The following is a 21,741-nucleotide window of genomic DNA, read 5'->3' on the forward strand; positions in this document are numbered from 1 at the left end:
ACACAAAGCTCTAATCCGTCTCAATAACCGTATCCTTCACCCCTTTCATTCACTCTGAATGCTCTGCTCTGTATCTACAGCTCCACGCTCGCTGCAGCTCTTTGATGTTTCTTGCTTTGGGCTTTCTCTCCTCTCTTTCAGAAATCCTCCGTTTTGCAGGAGTGATCCAGCTCTCCTCAGGGATCCTGTTAAACTTCAGCCCGTCCGTTCCCCCGACCCCTCAGCTCTCGCGCTGCTCTGGAACGGGAACGCTCTTCTGGATTATTATATCTCTCCTCACGATTAAAACTTCCTCAGACGCCCTTTAAAACTCAGCTAAACTCTACATCAAATAACCCGCTCACAAATCCATATCTCTGGCACCGGAGAGAAAAGGCTGTAAATCTGTAGAGATTAGACTGCAGAGGGTCATGATACAACAGCACACACTCCGGATAACCACACGGAGATACATGTGTTTACAACCAGCTCACCACTCTTACAGTGATGATGATTATCCAGTGTAGTATCTGCTCATAAGAGCTACAGATCATGTAGTTAAACCTACACAGCCTCTACAAAGCAAAAACTCAATTCCACTGAATATTAAAAGGTTATTAAACGCCCTTACTCCTACCACAGACCAAAATAACAACATTAACTCACATAAACATGGACACGTGTATATTGTTGATATTGTTTGCTCGACAGTAAACAGAACAAAGAATAAAATAACATTGCTGTTCCATTAAATGAGCTGCTGGTGTGCAGAAAAGCGCTGTGCTGTTAAGATACGATCGTGCCAAAGTCAGAGCTCTTCTGCCTCTTAAAGGGAATGATGAGCAAGTGACACACTGATTTACAGTATTTGATTATTTCACATTAGTACACGCCTTTTGCATGTTTTGCATGTTTTAAGTCATGCAAGGCACAATTGTTGCGCACTCCGATGCCAAACACCCACTGACACGCTGTAAATCCAGCTGTGCAATACACAATTGACCACTGCGCTATACAGTAGATCACTATATAATAGGGCCCCATATGTCTTTTCACTGACTGCTTTAGAAATATACAACAAATTCAATTAAAGATGAGGCAACATCACAAATATATACCACTACGGATCACAGAAGGTTAAATGCCTGCAGAACTTTGGAAACGGTATAAATGAAGAGACTCAGTTTTCTGATTTTGCTGTTTATAGGTTTATGTTTGAGTAAAATTTACATTGTTGTTTCATTCTATAACTACGCACAAGTGTAGAGCATTTATTTGCAAAAAATGAGAAATGTCTGAAATAATAAAAAGAAGCAGAGCTTTCAGACCTCAAATAATGCAAAGAAAACAAGTTCATATTCATAGTTCAAGTTCAAGTTTTAAGAGTTCAGAAATCAATATCTGGTGGAATAATCCTGGTTGGTTTTTAATCACAGTTTTTTTCATGCATCTTGGCATCATGTTCTCCTCCTCCACCAGTCTTACACACTGCTTTTGGATAACTTTATGCTGCTTTACTCCTGGTGCAAAAATTCAAGCAGTTCAGTTTGGTGGTTTGATGGTTTGTGATCATCCATCTTCCTCTTGATTATATTACAGAGGTTTTTAATTTGGTAAAATCAAAGAAAATCATCATTTTTAAGAGCTCGCTTATTTCTCATATATATTCTCGACCAATCAGCAGGAAGAACCAAGCTGGCAAAGCAGCGTCCCCCGGTGGGGATAGAGTGTAACAGCAGGGTTACAGCAATCAGGAGATTTGATTCACCTCCTCTTTCTCTCACACACTTTTACTGAGTGTGAAAGTGTGAAACTCCACCTGTCCTCTCAGAGAGCGCACACAGCCCAAGACTATTGACCTTTCAGACTCACCACACTTCACACCGATTATCACACGGCTCACCCATCGGTGTGTGTGTGTGTGTGAGTGTGTGTGTGTTTTACTTTATCACTGAAGTGTGATGGTCATTGATTTCCTGTCTGAGAGACTGTGTGACAGGATCGTGTGTAAAAGACAAAGAGATCCTTAAAAACATCGAACACAAATTAAAACAGCATTTAATCCTCTATAAAATCAGAATATCCAATTAATAATTTCACTCACGAGCCTCATATTCTGATTAGAGATTAGATTCTCTGCCCAACCCCGACCCAAGGCCCAAGAAAAGAGCCTTAGAAGTAGGCGTCTGTTTTATTTTGTATAAAGCTATAGCAAGATAATCACAATACAGCAAAGTAGCAAATCAAACTGTGTTTTATATAAAAGTTGCACAGTGCAGTGCATTACCATATTACTGTTTTTTGGGGGGTTTTCGCACATAGTATATAAGCTCAATATAAAAAATATATTCTTAAACCATGTTAAATCATTTTAGATTACAGGAAAGTCATTCAGACATCATTCTTGTAGCCTAATTTATTGATCTTTAGGCCTGTGGATCATTGTTCTCATTGTTGGTGTTTCTGATCTTAATAAACATTGTTATTTAATAATCGGTCTACGCTTCTTCAGTGTTGCAATGTTAAAAAACATAATTTTGAACAGATTTGACTCATTCAAACATCCCTGAAATGTTTTTAAAAGCTCAGTTTTAACACTAAAACTAAAATAATGTGGGGTTTAAATCAGGCTCGGGCTCATAATCACAGTTTAAGGGACGGGTTAGGTTGGATTTTTGGCTAGATCTAAGCTCTATTTCTGATCCTGCTCTCATTAAAGATGAACAAACAAAAGAAAAAGCTCCAGTGCAGATATACAGTATCTTACAAAAGTGTACAGATATAGTATAACAAGGTAAATTTACTGTGCAACTGTGCCCAAAGTATCGATATTTTGTTTTTCCACCATTATTTTTCAGCACTGCCTTAACTCTCTTATTAGCTGTCTGTATATTTCTATTAATATATTAATATATTTGTAAAAATACTAAAACAAACTCCATCTATAGCCCAAATCAAGTCTTTTTAATGATATGCATTTGTTCATTCTTGCTGCCGCTCACCTGTGTTACTTTCTGCTTTCACACATTCTTCTCTCTTTCACGCCATCGTTCTCTTCCTCTCTGCAGGAGCGTCGCCTCACTGGAAAATGCAGAATGAGTGCAAAAGAGAAAAAAACAAACAAAATAATCATTAGAACACTCCAATATACACTGTCTGGCCAACAAAAAGTCACAATCTGGATTTAAACTAAGTAAACAGATAAGAGCCTCCCATTGGATAATAATTACTGCAGAGGTGATTCAAATGTTTCAGCTGCAACAAGTTATTTACCTCCAGCTGATGCAGGGAGTAGCTTTTATTATTAAGTGTAGTCAAAAAAAGAAGAAGTTTAAATCAATTTTACTTTCCAATTTATAACCAGCCTTTATTATTTCTCCCTTATAAACAACTAAAGGTTACTAGTCAGTTACTACTTGCTGTATTTCAAAAGCATGTAAGTATATTTAACTTTAATATATGGATTCTAACTTTTTCTGTCTTATTTCTTTGTGTTTTAACCTTAAATTTAACTTAGTTTGTATATTAAACCATTAATTAAGTAAGTCATGGCAATAACATTGAATTGAGAGAGAGAGAGAGAGAGAGAGAGAGAGAGACACAAAAAGGAAGATTAAGATAGATGTTTTTGCACCAGGAGTAAAGCAGCATAAAGTTATCTAAAAGCAGTGTGTAAGACTGGTGGAGGAGAACATGATGCCAAGATACATGAAAAAAAACTGTGATTAAAAACCAACCAGGGTTATTCCACCAAATATTGATTATTTCTGAACTCTTAAAACTTTATGAATATGAACCTGTAAATAGCAAAATCAGAGAGAGAGAAAGAGAGAAGATTAAGAGAAAGAAAGGAAAAAGAGAAAAAGAGAGAGAACAGAGAGCACAAGATAACTGATGAAAATTTTAATCCCATTCTCTGACCTTGAACACACACACTATATTTATATACAAAATTAGACAGTTTAAAACTATGACAAATAACTGCTGATATTACATCATAACATAGCCATGACACGGTTCAATATATAACATCAGTATCTATATATTACTCTTACTAATTAATATTAATTTTTTTTATTTGTCCCTAAATATTCTGCCCCAAGAATCATCACGCACTCGTATAATCAACCTTTAAAAATATATTCCACATGAATATGTAAGAATCAGTAATAAATACATATATAAAAGGTTATGTAAATGCGGGTCTGGCAGTAGGTGTGTGTTGGTGGCGGTTCGGCGGTCTCTGGGCGACAGTGCCGGCAGATGGTGTTCTGGGGATCACACTGGCAGGGGAGCGTCCGGGTTGGACAGGGGGCTAACGGGGGATCGCGAGCGCTCTGTGGGGGGTTCTGTGTGTTTAGGAGGATGATGAGTCGACCATGACAAGGTCAGAAGAAGCATAAGGAAATCACCTGTGGAGCATCTCTGCACTTTCCACTCACCTTCACCTCCTCCTCCTCTCCTCCTCTTCCTCTTTCATTACTAATCCTTCTGTCCTTTTCACTTTTAAACTCTCTCTATATTACTGTTCCTGCTCTCTCTCTCTCTCTCTCTCTCTCTCTCTCTCTCTCTCTTTCTCTCTTTCACACTCGGTTGTGATGTCATACACACATTAAACACACTCTGCAGATTCACACCTTCAGTACACCTGCTGCAGGTGCACATCAACACCTTCCACCAGCAGCAGATGCAAATCCAGCACAGCAGATACTGTTCAGACTGACTGATCTGCTGCACAACATAAAGCAGAGCTACCAACAAAATACACCACAGGCCCTATCGCTATCTTACACCCCGTCAACAGTCTATTTTAAGGTGTGTTCAGTTAAATTTCTGGAGTTTTATCTTGTTTATCTTGGTAACAGAAAACACAAGAGCTCCACTGACTGAATACAACCTAGACAGACGCCAACAGTCAGACGTTCATCGCTATCTCGGTAACACAGGCACGCCAAGCCGAGTGTAAAGCTAAAATAGAGCCCAAAATCTGTAGATTACTTTATATTTCATTTAAACTGATTATATATATTTTGTTATGCTTTCAATTGCAATGTTTTTTAAGAGAGGTTGGTTATATTAGTTTGCATGCAATGGCTTATACTTTCTATTTTATGTAATGCTACATTTATTTAACATCATATCTGAGCTCTTTACCTTATTTTCCACCTTTTTTCTGTGCCTTGATGCAGTTTATTATTTTTTTTGCATAGGCTGCAGCCGTTTCCTCCTCAGACATTCCGGATGGTTTTTTTTTTTTGCATAACAATGCATGATTCATGAGGTGCTTATGCATATGAATAAGTGTGGTGGAGTTTTGACCGAGGAGAGGATTTTTAGAGGAGAGTCACCCCATGGATGCTAAATACTCCGAGCACCATTTCAGACCACCGGTCTAACTCTCAGCTACAGCGGTACAATCAGGAAAAAACCTAAACCATATTTTTTTCATTAATAGCTGAAATGTGTTCCTTTGAAGTAATGAAACACACCAGACGAGGATGATGTTTCCGTGTACTTTGGTACACAGACACATCACAATATGCAAATCAGTTAATCAATAGTATCGCTATCATATCTCCTTTCTGCCCCGCCCCTAAACCCATACAACACCCGGTGCCCCTCCCAAACTACACCTCCCATTTTCTTTTGTTTCTTTGATTTTACCACATTAAAAATATATGAATATACCTCATTGGAATATAATCAAGAGGAAGATGGATGACCACAAACCATCAAACCACCAAACTGAACTGTTTGAATTAATTTTTGCACCAGGAGTAAAGCAGCATAAAGTTATCCAAAAGCAGTGTGTAAGACTGGTGGAGGAGAACATGATGCCAAGATGCATGAAATTAAAACTGTGATTAAAAACCAACCAGGATTATTCCACCAAATATTGATTTCTGAACTCTTAAAACTTTGAATGAATGAATATGAACTTGTTTTCTTTGCATTATTTGAGGTCTGAAAGCTCTGCATCTTTTTTTTATTTCAGTCATTTCTCATTTTCTGTAAATAAATGCTCTAAATGAGAATATTTTTATTTGGAATTTGGGAGAAATGTTGTCTGTAGTTTATAGAATAAAACAACAATGTTCATTTTACTCAAACATAAACCTATAAATAGCAAAATCAGAGAAACTGATTCAGAAACTGAAGTGCTCTCTTCAGTACATGCCTAAATGAGTGTATTTAAAGCATGTACGACATTCAAATCTTCATGCAAAAATGACAATTTCATATTCACTTCCTTTCTTCTCCCTCATCCCCCCATCCGTAACAAGCTGACCCATATCTGGAACAGTCAGCATCCATGAAGATTACCAGTGATAAGCCTGCACACACACAAACACACAAACGCACAAACACACAAACACACACACTCACAAACACACACATTTGCTGATTGTCTGAGCTGTGCCCTCCTGAAAGAGGATTACAGTGGCCGTGAAAAGGCAGTGAATTATTGACAGGGCGGGACAGAATTTACATTTTCAGGCCACTGAGAGAGAAAACAGAGAGAGAGAGGAAGTGAAAAAGAAAAAGGAAAAACAGGAAGGAAGAACAAAATAGAAGAAAACTACAGGATTAAAACCTAAACCTAAAAGCGTGCCACCAATTAACTGCATTACTGAATAAAGCAGGGCTGCAAAGTTTCCATTTGTTAAATTTAATCACAGCGCTGGTCTTCAGGAGGGCAGAAGTGTGCAGCATACAAATCAGCATCTAACCAGGTATTAAAATTAAATTAAAGTATGTGTGCTGCGTGCTGTGAGAGACATAAATAATATAAAAAAATATTTCAAAAATATGGGCTGGATCGGATGGATTTATCACATTTATCATATTTTTCCATCATTAAACAATGCACACAACAATATTATGGGCTATCAAGGGTGTGCCATATCGTATCGTACGCAATTATATACCACAGTTAGTTCCAACCCTTCAATGTGATTGGCTGAGAGGCGTTCTACGAGTGCCGTTATCAGCCGATAATGCACTGTAATCTGCCACATACAGGTAACCTAGCAACGATGCAGCGCTTACAAGCCAAACAGCACAGCTACAAACAGAGCACAAGGTTGTTGTTTTTTTTATACTGTTTTTAGCAAAAAAGAAAAAATCACACTGTTCTCATAATTTCCCATTATATATCTACTAGAGACTAGACTAGAGATTATATCTGTCCAGTATCATTTTACTTTAATCCTGAATATATGAAGATTTTTGGAGTGCATTATTATTATTATTAGTATCATGAGTCTTAGTATTAAACTACAATGCAGAACATTTTAAAATAATACAAAAAAGATTTGTCTATATTTTGACTGGTACTGTATATACACATAATGCTTGGTTTATACAACATAGTAATAACACAGTAATAATACTGGACTATTTACAGGATATTAAAGGCTTACATAAAGCCCCAGCCTGGGCTCCCTTTAATATCATTCTATGAGATTTCTCATCATAATATCATAGAAAAAGGGAAATTATATATATATATATACCAATCTAGCTTACATATAGATCATCCCAGAGCTTATCTTATGGCTGATTATAGTTTTGAATTTAAGCTGAAGATTACTTCAGGCTGGTTATAGAAATGAAATGGCTCTTTGCATGTTCAGGCCACTGTGTGTGAATTATGCATTTCCCAAATAACATGCAAATAACATGCATTTCCCAAATTATATAAGACCAATTGATACTTTTGGAGCAGTGTGGGCAGTGTGCCAAGTCCTGCTGGAAAATGAAATCTGCATCTCTATAAAAGTTGTTTTGAAGTGCTGTAAGATTTTGTGGGAAAACAAATCTGCACTGACTTTAGACTTGATAATAAAACACAGTGGATCAACACCAGCAGATGACAGACATGACTCTCCAAACCATCACTGATCATCTTTATAACAATCAATATAAATAATGAAATGCTGTTACCAACCTAATTTTAATTTGTGGAAGATGCAATGCAATCTGCTACTAGTCTGAAACCTTTTTATAAATCTGGAACCAACAATAACTGTAAACAAAATTAATAGCTGATAAAAAAGACAAGTTCCGCTAGTTTGATTTCTTTTTGTCTTCTGGAAAGTTCATGATGATAATCCCTCTACCTGCTCAGTGTAGGATTATCCTTTCGTCTCCTTGAGTCTTTCTTCTTCCTTTTGCTCTTAAGAATATTCTTCACTATTTAATTCAGCTCTGAACCTCCATAAGCTGATCACTGATATTTTATTGCATAGAAATAAAAACATTAAGTAACATAAATAAGCGTATTTCCCATGTGACCATGAGACACACTGACTTCTGAAGCTCTCTGTCTCTCTCTCTCTGTCTCTCTCTCTCTGTGTCTCTCTCTCTGTGTCTCTTTCTCTCTCTGTCTCTCTCTCTGTCTCTCTCTCTGTCTCTCTCTCTCTCTGTCTCTCTCTCTGTCTCTCTCTGTCTCTCTCTCTGTCTGTCTCTGTCTCTCTCTCTCTGTGTCTCTCTGTCTCTCTCTGTCTCTCTCTCTGTCTCTCTCTCTCTCTCTTGTGTGTGTGTGAAGGTCTCTGCTGGTTTTCTGCAGAGGATTTGCAAGTGAAATGCGTGGTGTCGGTGGAGAGATGAGAGATGGGATTTGCTGGATTTGTCTTTGTGCTGTTCGGACTCTCCTGCAGTCCACTTCTTCACTATAGCGCTCTCACGCAGCCGCGTCCGCACGTAGATCTGTGTTTCATTTAAACACGTCGACTCAAAACGCCCTCCTCACTGCAGAGGTTCACACAGCAGCAGCTGTTGGGCTGCGGGCGCTAACGCTAAAAGATGCTGTTTGATATGAACTCAAATTCACTGGAGCACAATGCAAAGAGATCTCACACAGACAGACAGACTGACAGACAGACAGACTGAGAGACAGAGGGACTGAGAGACAGACAGACAGACTGAGAGACAGACTGAGAGACAGACAGACAGACTGAGAGAGAGACAGAGGGACAGACTGAGAGACAGGGGGACTAAGAGACAGACCGACTGAGAGACAGACTGAGAGACAGACAGACAGACTGAAAGACAGACAGACAGACTGAGAGACAGACTGAAAGATTGAGAGACAGACTGAAAGACTGAGAGACAGACAGACAGACTGAAAGACAGACAGACAGACTGAGAGACAGACAGACAGACTGAGAGACAGACAGACTGAGAGACAGACAGACTGAGAGACAGAAAGACAGACAGACTGTCTGCAGCGTTTCAACATTGTCAGCATTCTACAGACTAAAAAACACGGTGACGTCTCGGCACACGTGAAGCAATGTCGTGAAGCATCTACGTAAGAGCAGGCTATTGGCTAAATAAAATCGCAACCATTCCAATTAATTTAATTTCAATTAAAAAAATGATTCACTGTTTAGACCTATTGCCCAGAAACAACTCTGATGATTTAAGGCAGGGCTGGACAATAATTTGGTATCAATCCTAATTGACAAAGAGGTCCCGATCGTACGTCAGTTTTACCTATTCTACAAACCACCTTTAATGAGTGTCTAAGTTTCAGGTAGGACTGGACAATAATTCGATATTAATATTTATTTCCTAGAGGGCCTCTTATATCGCACACCCTCCCAACAGTCTATTTTCACTATTTTCAGTTTAAAAGCATCCAGGTAGCTGTGCAATTAAAGTAGCAATCCGCCAAACTCAGAGCGCACCTGGCTCTTAAAGGGAATGGCAACTGACACGTACGTGGATTGGACGTAATTTATTGCACATTAAACCCATCCCAAAAAACACACCCACAATTAATTAAGAGAATTAGTACATGCCATTCGTGCGTTTCGAGCCGAGCAAAGGTGTACTTTTCCTGTCGTTACGATAGCAAAGACACACAGACACTACGCCCTAAATCAAGCTGCACAGTGCATGATTGATGAATGGCCTAAAGAGTGCTCAAATAATGCAGAAAAAGTTTTTCAATTATTATTGAAAGTATTACAAATAAATAAACACTAGTCTTAGAATTAAAATACAAATCAGTCAAGGATGCAACTATTAATTCAGTTTCAGCTGACTGCACAGAGCATTTTAGACGTAAGCAAATGTTTTTGTGGTGAGCGTGTGTGTGTGTGTGTGTGTGTGTGTGAGTGTGACCTTTGGTGGGAGGTGTTTAATAAAATATGACCCTCCAGGGACTAAAAGGTTTTCCTCCACATGGCACATGACTTGTGCACACACACACACACATACACACACACAAACACACACATATATATATATATATATATATATATATATATATATATATATATATATATATATATATAATCCCTCCTCCCCTGTAGTGTTTAGTAACCTGGCAGTTAAAGGTTAGGCTGCACAGCAACAATACATAGTGTTAGTGTAGGGTGGTACGGCCAAAAATGCATTATTATTATTATTATAGTATGTTTTTAAGATTCTGATGGTTTCACGGTATATCACGGTATTTATATATATGTTTTTATTATTATATTTTGCATGACTGGGCTTTAATATAGGTTTGTGAGTTACTTTTACTTTTAGGAGTACATATAATATAAAACACTAAAGCTTTAATCAAGGCTTTGCTTAGAATTGGGTTTACTTTGTCTCATAAAAAATAAATACACAATATGTGAAGAAATCAGACTTCATTAGCAGAAAAACAACTGAACAAAATAAAATATAAAAAATATTTTTAATAGTTCCATAAACACTATAAATGGACATAAAATGCTTACTGTTTAAGTATTAAAAGAGATATTTCTCAAAAGCTATATTGCACATGTAAGACATAAGTTTAATATAAATTTACTATATGTTCAGATTCCTGAAGCCATTACAGTATTAAGATTAGCTACAATTCCCTTCTTTCTCCAGTCAAAAAATACATTTAAATCATTCTTCAAACTACAGTATTAATATATATTTAAAGGGCTGTAGTTACTGCTCTATTTTACTTGGATAAAAACACTCCTACAGTAGAAACAGCAACAGGAGCTGTTCAGATTTTTCTGCAGGATGCTCATTGCTATCTTGGACCCTGCCAACAGTCTTTGGGCAGGCAGGTTTATATATCCAAAAAAAAAACAAGACAAAATCCTAATCTAAAAACAGACAAAGATAAAATAAAAAAAACATCTAAAAATAGAACACAGGGCAAAAATCGCAGTCAAGGACAGACAGAGATAAAAAAAACAGGAATAATAAAAACACTGTAAGTAACGCTCGATTATTATCAATAATAATTAAAAACTCTTTTTTTTATATTAGAACTGAATTCGGTATCGGCATCAAATGACTCAGGAGTAAAATAATGTGATCGGAAAATCCCTAAATGTGAACATTCTATATGATTTCATGCCTTATACTGCCTAAAACATCAGAACTATGTTCCCTCCTACTAGCTGTGAATATGAAGCGTATGCTGCACGCTGGTTAATGGAGCTTTCTGACTGTTTTCCTCTCAGCTTTTTAATATTTTACAGCGATTCTTCAGCAGGAGGGATTTTAATGGGTTAGATCTGCTGCTCGCTGTTCCTACATTCTGTGAGAAAGTTAAGCATCCAAGCTTTCTGCACTTCAAATAAAAATATATATTATGTGTGAATATGCACCATTCTAGAAATGTAGTGCAGCCTCTAAATAGAGACGAGGTCTGTACGAACTTGGTATAGATGTCACTTTAACTCTATCTGGACGGGATTCATTTCTGTTAAAAATATTTCACACCTCTACTTCTAGTGAAAAAACTCCTGCATCCGGACTGCAATTGAAAAAACAGGAGGACCAGTTTTTAGGCTTTTTTCTCGGTCACATGACATCTATAGCGTTCAGTAGCTCCTCCATTTCCACTCGCTGTTGTGTTTTTAATGTAGATCTCCGTGGAAACCATGGTGCGCCCAAAGAGTAATTACGGTGGACAAATATCTATTTTATTAAAGGCGAGGAGACGAAACTCAGAGATGTGTGTTCGGACAGGACTAAAATTACCGGAGTTAGTAATTAGCAATTATGGTTAATCCAGCATTTTGGGTTTCATAATAAAAGCCCCTAGCCAGCACGCATTAATGAAATAATGTATAGTAAAATAAATGTGACTTTGCCTTGTATGCTTTAATTTATTAATTTAGATTAATTAGGCCAATTGTCGCACCCATTCAGCTGCTACTCAGCTGTTAAGAAGACTAGCACACGCCTCCTCTGACACATATGAAGTCAGACTCCGCCTCTTTTTGAGCTGCTGCTGATGCTGTAACATTGCCGAGTAGCATCACAGTGCTGACGCTCGGAGGAAAGAACAGCGACTCTGGTGGTTCTGATACATCAGCTCACAGACGCAGCCTTGTGCTGATCCACATCACCCTAGGAGTGATGAGGAGAAAGAGAGAGCGCCATCTACTGATATAGAGAGAAACAGCAAGGACATCTGTGCAACTATTTTCTCTCAGGGCTCTGGCAGCTGATGACGAGCTGATGTCGGAGAGTCGGAGGTCTGAAGTGAAGAAGGTGGAGATGATGATGTTATGTTGAGTAAACGACAGTAAAACGAGCAGCGAGGACGAGACGAGACGGACGTGGAGGAAAAGGATCAATGAAAGAGAAAGCGCATTAAAAAGACATCAGTTCAGCAGCCCTGATCCATCAGACCCATTAACTTACAACTGTACAACTGCCTCAGCTTTATAAGATTATCAGTCTCAGACTCGTAGCCCCGCCCCCTCCCCCCCACTCCTCCCACTAATACAATCAGCAGTGTTGGATTGACTCCTGTGAAGAGAGAACGGAAGGGGGCTGATGTGATTATCACTTTAACGCGTGTGTGTGTGTGTGTGTGTGTCTGTGTGTGTGTGTGCAGGCGAGTCACTAATCCACGTGCACGCACGAAGGTTCACCGCGGCCGCTGCCAGAGATGAATCACTCGCCCCGGGTTTATCCATCCTAAATAAATAAATAGTAAACATCTGAATAAACAGCTGAACTAACCCCACTCTGAAGCTCTGACTCACCACCGGCTCACCATCACTCAGCCCCGCTATCAGTGTGTCAGAACACACACTCAGAACACACTCAGAACACACACTCAGAACACACTCAGAACACACACTCAGAACACACTCAGAACACACTCAGAACACACACTCAGAACACACTCAGAACACACTCAGAACACACTCAGAACATGCAAACCCCTTCTTCACCACACGCTTTTATTTCCAGTGTTGGGCACGTTACTTTTAAAAAGTAATTAGTTACTAACGAAGTTACTCCATAATTACAGTAACTAGTTACAAGGAGAAGTAACTATTGCATTACTTTTGTGTTACTTTACAAATAAGATATAAAGTACTTGAGCTCTATCAGCCTGGAAAAGGTTATAAAGTCATTTCTAAAGTTTTGAGACTCCAGCGAACCTCAGTGAGATCCATCATCCACAAATAGAGAAAACATGAAACAGTGGTGAACCTTCCCAGGAGTGGCCGGCCGCCCAAAATTACCCCAGGAGCGCAGTGACGACTCATCCAAGAGGTCACAAAACAGCCCAAAACAACATCCAAAAACTGCAGGCCTTTCACTCGCCTCAGTTAAGATCAGCATGAGCAAAAAGAATACTGAGGTTTGACTCAGTTTCACCAGAAAACATCTTGATTATTCCTCTAAAACCAAAATAGAATTAAAATTCTTTTTTTTTTTATTGTTGGGTTGATCTTGATTTTTTCCACAGCAGGTGATCCCATCAGTCAGGAAACAGCAAGCATTTTATGTTTATATCATATTTAATAAAACTCAAGTAATTGTTTTTAATAAAGAACAAAACAAACAAAATGCTCATTATTTTCACTCCAACAAAGTTTGTGAGAATATTTATCACTTTTAAAGACAAACTTATCAAAAAAAAAAGTATTGTTTGGGTATCAGTATCAAACTCAAAGTATCATATAAAATATCGATATCTCATATCGATCCTCAGCCCTAATCTCTTGGATGCATTTTTGAGAAACTAATACTAACTAATAACCTCCTCCTGCTGTTTTTTATTTCTTAATACATTTATAAAACTTAATTTTTTTGTACTTACTGGAACTGCCTGATGTGATGAAGTGTTTTATAATAATATTCCTCTCCAGGACGTCGACGCCCCCATGCCTTTCCCTGATGCTGGGCCTGGATTAGTCTGCAAGAAATCAAAAATTATTTTACCATGTTGCATCATACAGAGTAATACAGTTAAAGAATTACAGAAATATGAGACTGATCAACATTTTACACATTTTTATTAGTTAGAATTGAACACTAAAAGGATTGTACTGCGTGTACTCTTGTTATTTTATTAATTTTGGCCATTTTATTTTATGTTTCGAACTTATTTGAACTGCAAATCATGTCTTTATTTTTCTCTTGACTTTTATTAACATTCTGCTTTTTTAGTAAATTTTTGTACTTTTGTAATATTTTTTTGTTTGTTTTTGGCAACAGCAACATCCTTTTTTACAAATAATTAATTTAATTTTAGTAAATGGTTGCCAGAATTGGATACGTATTGGATTTTAATAATAAATACTAAAATAGCCCAAATCTGAATTAAAAATAGCAGATTTCATGTGTTTTGTGTGGTTTACTGCACTACTGCATGTATGATATCTGTGTCCCATTAGAATAAAACTGGGTATCATTCTAAACTTTTTGGTACTGATACGATACTTTAAATTCGATGCGATTAAATTTGATGAAATTGATAAAATATTTTTATTTGTTACAGTGTTATCACCAAAACATCATACAAAAATATAGTAATATTATTTTAGGGCCATACTGCCCAACCCTGCTAACCAATAGCATGATCAATAGTACATTTAAATCATTAGTTTTTTTGTTTACCAAAACAATGTTAACTCATTAATCCTATTCTATTCTATAATTTTTTTTATAATTAAAGGTCATTATTAAGGTACAATTGCATGTTTTATTGGTATTGTATATATTATAAAGTATCCGTATATAGTATATATTCTAAAAAGGAAAAAAATAAAAAATGCAAAAATAAAAATACTATTTTACACTATTTTAATTAGAGAGTCAATTGTTTAAATAAAATATGAGGGCACATAACATCAAAAATTCATCAGTAATCCATATTAATCTGATTACTTGATTTAGTACTTAGTATAAATACCATTTTTGGTTCTTCCCATCTTTCTCTGGCACAAACTCAGCATACATGTTTTTATATTGTATATTACATATTAATCACAGTTTAACTAGTGGTATTATATATATATATTATTATTATGTCAAAATCCTAAAAAAAGGGAAAAGATGAGAAACGCATGTCACTGATAATAATCCTGCAGATGTCATTTAACCAATAGAAAATCCCTTTAGATTAGGGAGAACAGAGCATGTAGGACAGAGCTTCATCTGAATTATAGTCTGGATTAGATCATTTTATTCAGCTGAAGCTCATTTATTAAGTAGATGTTTGGATGCAGGGTGAGGAGGATTTATGGGTTATTGGTTTTCTATGTCAGTGTGTCAGCGATGGATCAGTTTAATAGTAGCTGTATTGCCTGAGTGTGTGTGTGTGTGTGTGTGTGTGTGTGTGTGTGTGTGGTGTGTGTGTGTGTGCTGGATTGCAAGCTTGCTTTTTTACTAAAAAATCATTAAACATCTTTTAAGTATCTAAAAAACAGAAAAAAATGACCTTTTATGAGATATTTTAACATTTTTCTAAGTCTGTGAGACATTTGGCGGGAAAACCATTTCCTGTGACACACTATAATACATTCTACTGAACAACGATGGTGTACACACACACACACACACACTCTCTCTCTCACACACACACACACACACACAACCATCTGTCAGACAGAAGCCTCTACAATGCCTCAGCCATCACACAGCCTGACTTGTGTTGTTGCTGTTGCCGCCTCATTATTGGTGCTCAGATGTTTCTACTAAAATCCCATTCAAACACCAGATAACACACACACACTCACACACACACACACGTGAGCATATGATGGGTATTTAATCCATTCCTACAACATCTAAACACACAACTGATTAAAACTGGCCTGTTTACTCTGGTGTGCTTTCTAGAAATTTAACAATTCCTCCAAAAAACTCTATTTCAAAACTCCTTACAAAAACGAATATAAAGAAACTTAAATTAAAGTATCAGAAGACATATTTTAAAGGATCGGGTATTGCACACATCCCAAAATTACAAGAAATTACCTTTTGGGTATTAAATATAGCACAGAAATGACAAAGCATGCACAGCATACAAAAGACCAGACAAAAAACACTGAAACAAAGGGGCTCTATATACACTGAGAGACTGGGAACACCTGGGGAGGATAACAAGGGGGCGGAGTCATAAAACAACTTCAAGTAAGAACACTGATGAAAGGGTGGGGCTTTCTTTGTTGGAGACAAGACAAAACCAAAACAGGGCCATGTGCCTAATGAGGAACTAAATCATAAACCATATTTTTTCATTAATAGCTGAAATGTGTTCCTCTGAAGATGTGAAACATACCAGTCCTGCTAAAAATATATACATTATATAATATACATTTCCTAATCTGTGCTATAGGCCAGGATGATGTTTCTGTGTACTTTGGTACGCGGACACTCATAATATGCAGATCAGTTATTCAGTTAATCAATAATACCCCCCTGTTGAGGTGCAACCATCTGAATCTCAAATTAAAGGATTTTAAGTGCTTCTTAATGTCCAAAAAATACAGTAAATATCATAGTAAATTGGGTTCATAGTATGAGATGTAAGAAACGGAGAATTATTTATTTTTTTGTGTTTGGATTTTCCATACTGACAGAGCTCTTATTTATATTAGAATGCCACTATGATTACTTTAGTGCATTAGCATGTCATGCACGCACAGCATTAAAAAATGCAGTAATATTAATAATAAATGGATGGGCTGATTACAGACAGGTTTTAATGAATAGAGTACTGCCACTCAAACAGCTCATTAGCTATTAGCCTATTGCTAATATAAAAAAAATCCATTAGTATAAAATAGAAAATCCATCAAAACTCTTAATGTACGTTGCTGATAGCTGTTTATTGATGCCGGGTGGATTATTGGGAAATTGTTCAATTACTAAAAGACCTTTAGCTGCTTTAGAGAGCTACAGTTTGTTAGAGCAGCCAAACCGCCATATGCACACGTTCCACTTCCTGTTCCTCTCCCACCTCCATCCTCACCTCTTCCCTCTCTCTCTCTTTTACCCCCCGTCTCGCAGCGTAATCCTCTCCTGACGCTGTAATTCTGCGGTTTCTGCTCTGGTTTATTCAGCTCTCTCTCGCTCCAAATTGCTTGATTTAGCTCCGGCCGTGGGGTTGTAGTAACTGCCGGTGGTATAGGAGGCCATGTAAATGTCACTGTGCCTTTCATCCCAGTGTGTATTTATGTGTGTGTTGGTGGGCGTGAGTGTGTGTGTGCTCTCCGGGGCGTGAAATTAAATCTGGCAGAGTTTAGGGTCTAGCTTCATGCAGCCATCTCCTCACTCGCCCGCAAACACACAGAGCGCAGGTCATAACCACATCCCTTTATTTACAATCACTAAACCCACTGTGTAAAACACCAATAACAACAGAATACGGCCATTTTTAAACCCTTTTTAACCCATACTTCTAAATTAAATTCACTACAAACACAAGATATTAAATGTTTAAATGGACAAACTGTAAATACATTGTTTTTAAAAAATATTCACTCATATGTGGTCCAGCGGTCTAAAGCACTGCCACTATGAATGGGAGATCGCTGGTTCGAATCCCGATCATGCAGCTTGCCATCAGCTGTCGGAGCCCTGAGAGAGAGCACAGTTGGCCTTGCTGTTTCTCTCTGGGTGGGTACAGTATATCAGTAGATGGTGCTCCTCTTTCCCCTCATCACTCCTAGGGTGATGTGGATCAGCACAAGGCTGCATCTGTGAGCTGATGTATCAGAACAGCTGGGAGTCGCTGTGTTTTCCTCCGAGCGTTAGTCTCACAAAGAATACTAATTTTGTAAAATATAACACCCTTAGTATCGCATCAAAAGAGGAAGGTAATAACTCAATGCTATGACCAACTGTACTTCCAAAAGAAAATAATAATATATAATAATAATATATTAATAATCGTCTGAACTCACAGCCAGTAAAATCTTCACCATCATGGGGGGTTTAGGTGAGCAGTCATTATCTCGTCTTAAGTATTACTACACTCCAAGACATCCGCTCCACTTTTAGCAGCAGAAGATCCCCATTAACCAGTGCTTATGCAAATCTCTCTGCTTTAAATAGGCTTTAAGTGTTGGGCAGACATCAGCAGATGAGAGGAAACTACAAACAAAGATCTCAAACAATCAACCGGGGATTACCCAGGAGATAATAGACAAACCAGCATCCGATTTAAAGATCGCGTGTCTCCTGCTACTTTTAACCCTGCAGACGCTGGAAATCCTCTGGATTTGCTGAAGGGATTCCCAGGAGCTCGGTGGTCTTCTGACTGTTTCCAGCCTGTATGCTTATTTATAACACAATAAAAAAGAAGAAGCGTCCAATAGCAGAGCTGGATTCATCAGCTAGACCCACCCATTTATTAGACCCGCCCTCTTCTCTCAAACCAAGCGTCTCACACTGCCTTCATTGAGTTTTTTTTACAGTGCATCCTAAAGAACCAAAAAAAGGGCAAAATGATTTTAAAAATAAAAAACAAAGCCAGGGCGCTATCAGCTAGCGGTTCGTCCCACGTAGCTTGTTTTAACACGGTAAACATGTAGACTACAATCCAATATACTCACCTCTGAATGACGAAAGAGTGAAAGAGTGAAAGAGTTAGCGCTGCGGTTAGCAGCTAATGCTAATGCTGCTGCTCCCAGCCTTAGTGCTGGAGAAACTTCACTTTAAACTCACCCTTACAACTCTGTACTTCAGCAGAGTGTCTTTACTGCTCCTTAATACCTGACTCATAGAATTCATACATAAGGTGCAGTGTTGAATTTTAGGAAAACTAAAGGATTTTAAGTGCACCCTTTAAATACAGTATTTAAAGGGGATGTGGTCATTGTTTCAGAGCAGGTCTTTGAGATCTGCGAGTTTAATAAATATAATTTATATATTCAGTGCTGTCCTACTCTACCCGTACTCTGCTCTGGTGTCTATTGATTACAATATAAAGAAAATGAGACTCTACACACTTACGCTTTATCAGCAGAATTCTGCAATTAAATATAAATTCATAAAAAAAGAAATTTCACTGTCAGTCAGTATTATTGATCAGTCTGAATATTTCTTCAGCAGCAGAAGAAAAGACAGTAGAAGAGATGAAACTGTTATTAAAGCAAACTGGGGCTCATAATTCTGTTCTGTAGAAAAACACAAAAACATGCGCATTAAGCGCTCGGTAAATCCGACTGGATGAACTTTAGATTGTTTGTCTCCTGATTCTTCATTCTGAGAAGCTCATCTTTCCCTCTCTCTGATTCAGCTGCAGGGGTCTTCATCATCCTCCTGAATCATCCCCTCATCCTCCTCATCCTCCACATCCTCCACATCTTCCTTATCACATCTTCACAAGAGGACCATTCCCTTCCAGATCTCTTAGAACAACAACTGTCTTAAAAATGAATGCATAAATGAATGAAGTTCAACCTTTATAGAGCCTTTCTAGAAACCCAAGGACGCTTTAAAATTTACCCTTATTACACACAACCATTTATATTCAGCACTCATCCACACCGGTGAAAAGCAGCAGCCAATAGTGCGCAGCGTACTCTCAACCAGAAACCACCGTCCACCTGGAGGACTGCATTGGGCACTACAGCATTTACCCAGGACAGAGTACCCATGGTCACTCTGGAGGAGCTGCAGAGATCCACAGACGAGACCAAAGTTTAACTTTTTGGCCTAAATGCAAAGCAAAGCTATATGGGGAGGAAAAGTAACACTGCTCATCACCCTGAACACACCATCCATCCCCACTGCACTGTGAAACATGGTGGTGGCAGCATCATGCTGTGAGGATAAACATTTTCTTCAGCAGGGACAGATTTAGGAAGCTGGTCAGAGTTGATGGAGGGAAGATGGATGAAGATAAATAAATACAGAACAATCCTGGAAGAAGAAAAGCTGTTGGAGGCTATAAAAGACTTGAGATCTTCCAGCAAGACGATGACCCTAAACATACAGCCAGAGCTACAGTGGAGCTATAATGATTTAGATCAGAGAATATTCATGTGTTAAAATGATCCAGTTAAAGTCCTAAAAGACCTAAATCTCATTGATCTTCAGCTGTTTTGTAAAGAAGAATGGAGTAAAAATCTCAGTCTCTAGATAATTAAAGCTGGTAGAGACACACCCTAAAGAACTTACAGCAGTAATTGCAGCAAATTGTGGCTCTACTTAGTATACTATAATAAGTATACTTTTGCACGTCACACTTTTCAGGTTTTTATTAAATAAAATATTTTAAAACCATGTATCATTTTCGTTCCACTTCACACTTATGCAACTCTTTGCTTTTGTCCATCACATAAAATTTCAATTAAATACATTTAGGTTTGTGGTTGGAAAAAGACAAAATGTTTTAAAAAAGTTCAAGGGGTATGAATACTTTTGCAAGCTAAAAGCAGATCCTTCAGAGCAGATCCAAACCCCTGCTCATCTTCTCACTCAAACCTCTTCAGTGTGAAGTGAAGGTTAGCAGGGTGTGTGGAGGAGGAGGATCTGAGAGGTGTTGGAGCGTTGTTGTTTCAGAGTGAGAGAAGAGAGGGAATAAAGAGAGAGAAATAAAGGAGGAGTGAACTCCTGACCGTAACTCAATCCTCTCACTGCGCTGAGGATCTGATACTGCTGACAATTCAGCTTAATGCACTGTTTAAACACCACAAACTCTGTGGTGAATTCACTCTGCTCTTCTGTAGATCAAAACCCACATTTACTCATATACAACTCATACATAACTCATACACAACTCAATCACAACTCATACACTCATATACAACTCATATACAACTCATACATAACTCATACACAACTCAATCACAACTCATACACTCATATACAACTCATACATAACTCATACACAACTCAATCACAACTCATACACTCATATACAACTCATATACAACTCATACATAACTCATACACAACTCAATCACAACTCATACACTCATATACAACTCATACATAACTCATACACAACTCAATCACAACTCATACACTCATATACAACTCATATACAACTCATACATAACTCATACACAACTCAATCACAACTCATACACTCATATACAACTCATATACAACTTAATCACAACACATACACTCATATACAACTCATATATAACTCATACACAACTCATATACAACTCATACTTAACTCATACACAACTTATACACAACTCATACATAACTCATACACAACTCAATCACAACTCATACACTCATATATAACTCATACACAACTCAATCACAACTCATACACTCATATACAACTCATATATAACTCATACACAACTCATATACAACTCATACTTAACTCATACACAACTCATACACTCATACTCAACTCATACTCAACACATACTCAACTTGTGAACAAAACTTATACTTAACTCATACTCAACTCATACACAACTCATATACAACTCATACACATCTTATACTTAACTCATCAACAACTCATGCAACTCATACACATCTCATATAAAGCTCGTACACAGCTTATAACTCAACTCA

General features: G+C 37.7%; 1 protein-coding gene across 3 annotated transcripts in view; it reads right to left on the minus strand.

Annotated features, from left to right (window-relative positions):
- The window catches only part of dlgap1b (discs, large (Drosophila) homolog-associated protein 1b), a 92,972-nt gene that overhangs the window by 67,805 nt on the left and 3,426 nt on the right, over window positions 1-21,741 (minus strand). For all 3 annotated transcript variants that reach the window (XM_049480825.1, XM_022666915.2, XM_022666918.2), the window contains exons 2-3: window positions 14,060-14,155; window positions 2,982-3,060 (exon numbers count right to left, since the gene is read on the minus strand). The gene's annotated coding sequence lies outside the window, so the exon portion shown is untranslated. The remainder of the gene's footprint in view (window positions 1-2,981; window positions 3,061-14,059; window positions 14,156-21,741) is intronic.

This window comes from Astyanax mexicanus, chromosome 6 (genome assembly GCF_023375975.1).
Source record: "Astyanax mexicanus isolate ESR-SI-001 chromosome 6, AstMex3_surface, whole genome shotgun sequence".
Classification (NCBI taxonomy): Eukaryota; Metazoa; Chordata; class Actinopteri; order Characiformes; family Acestrorhamphidae; genus Astyanax; species Astyanax mexicanus.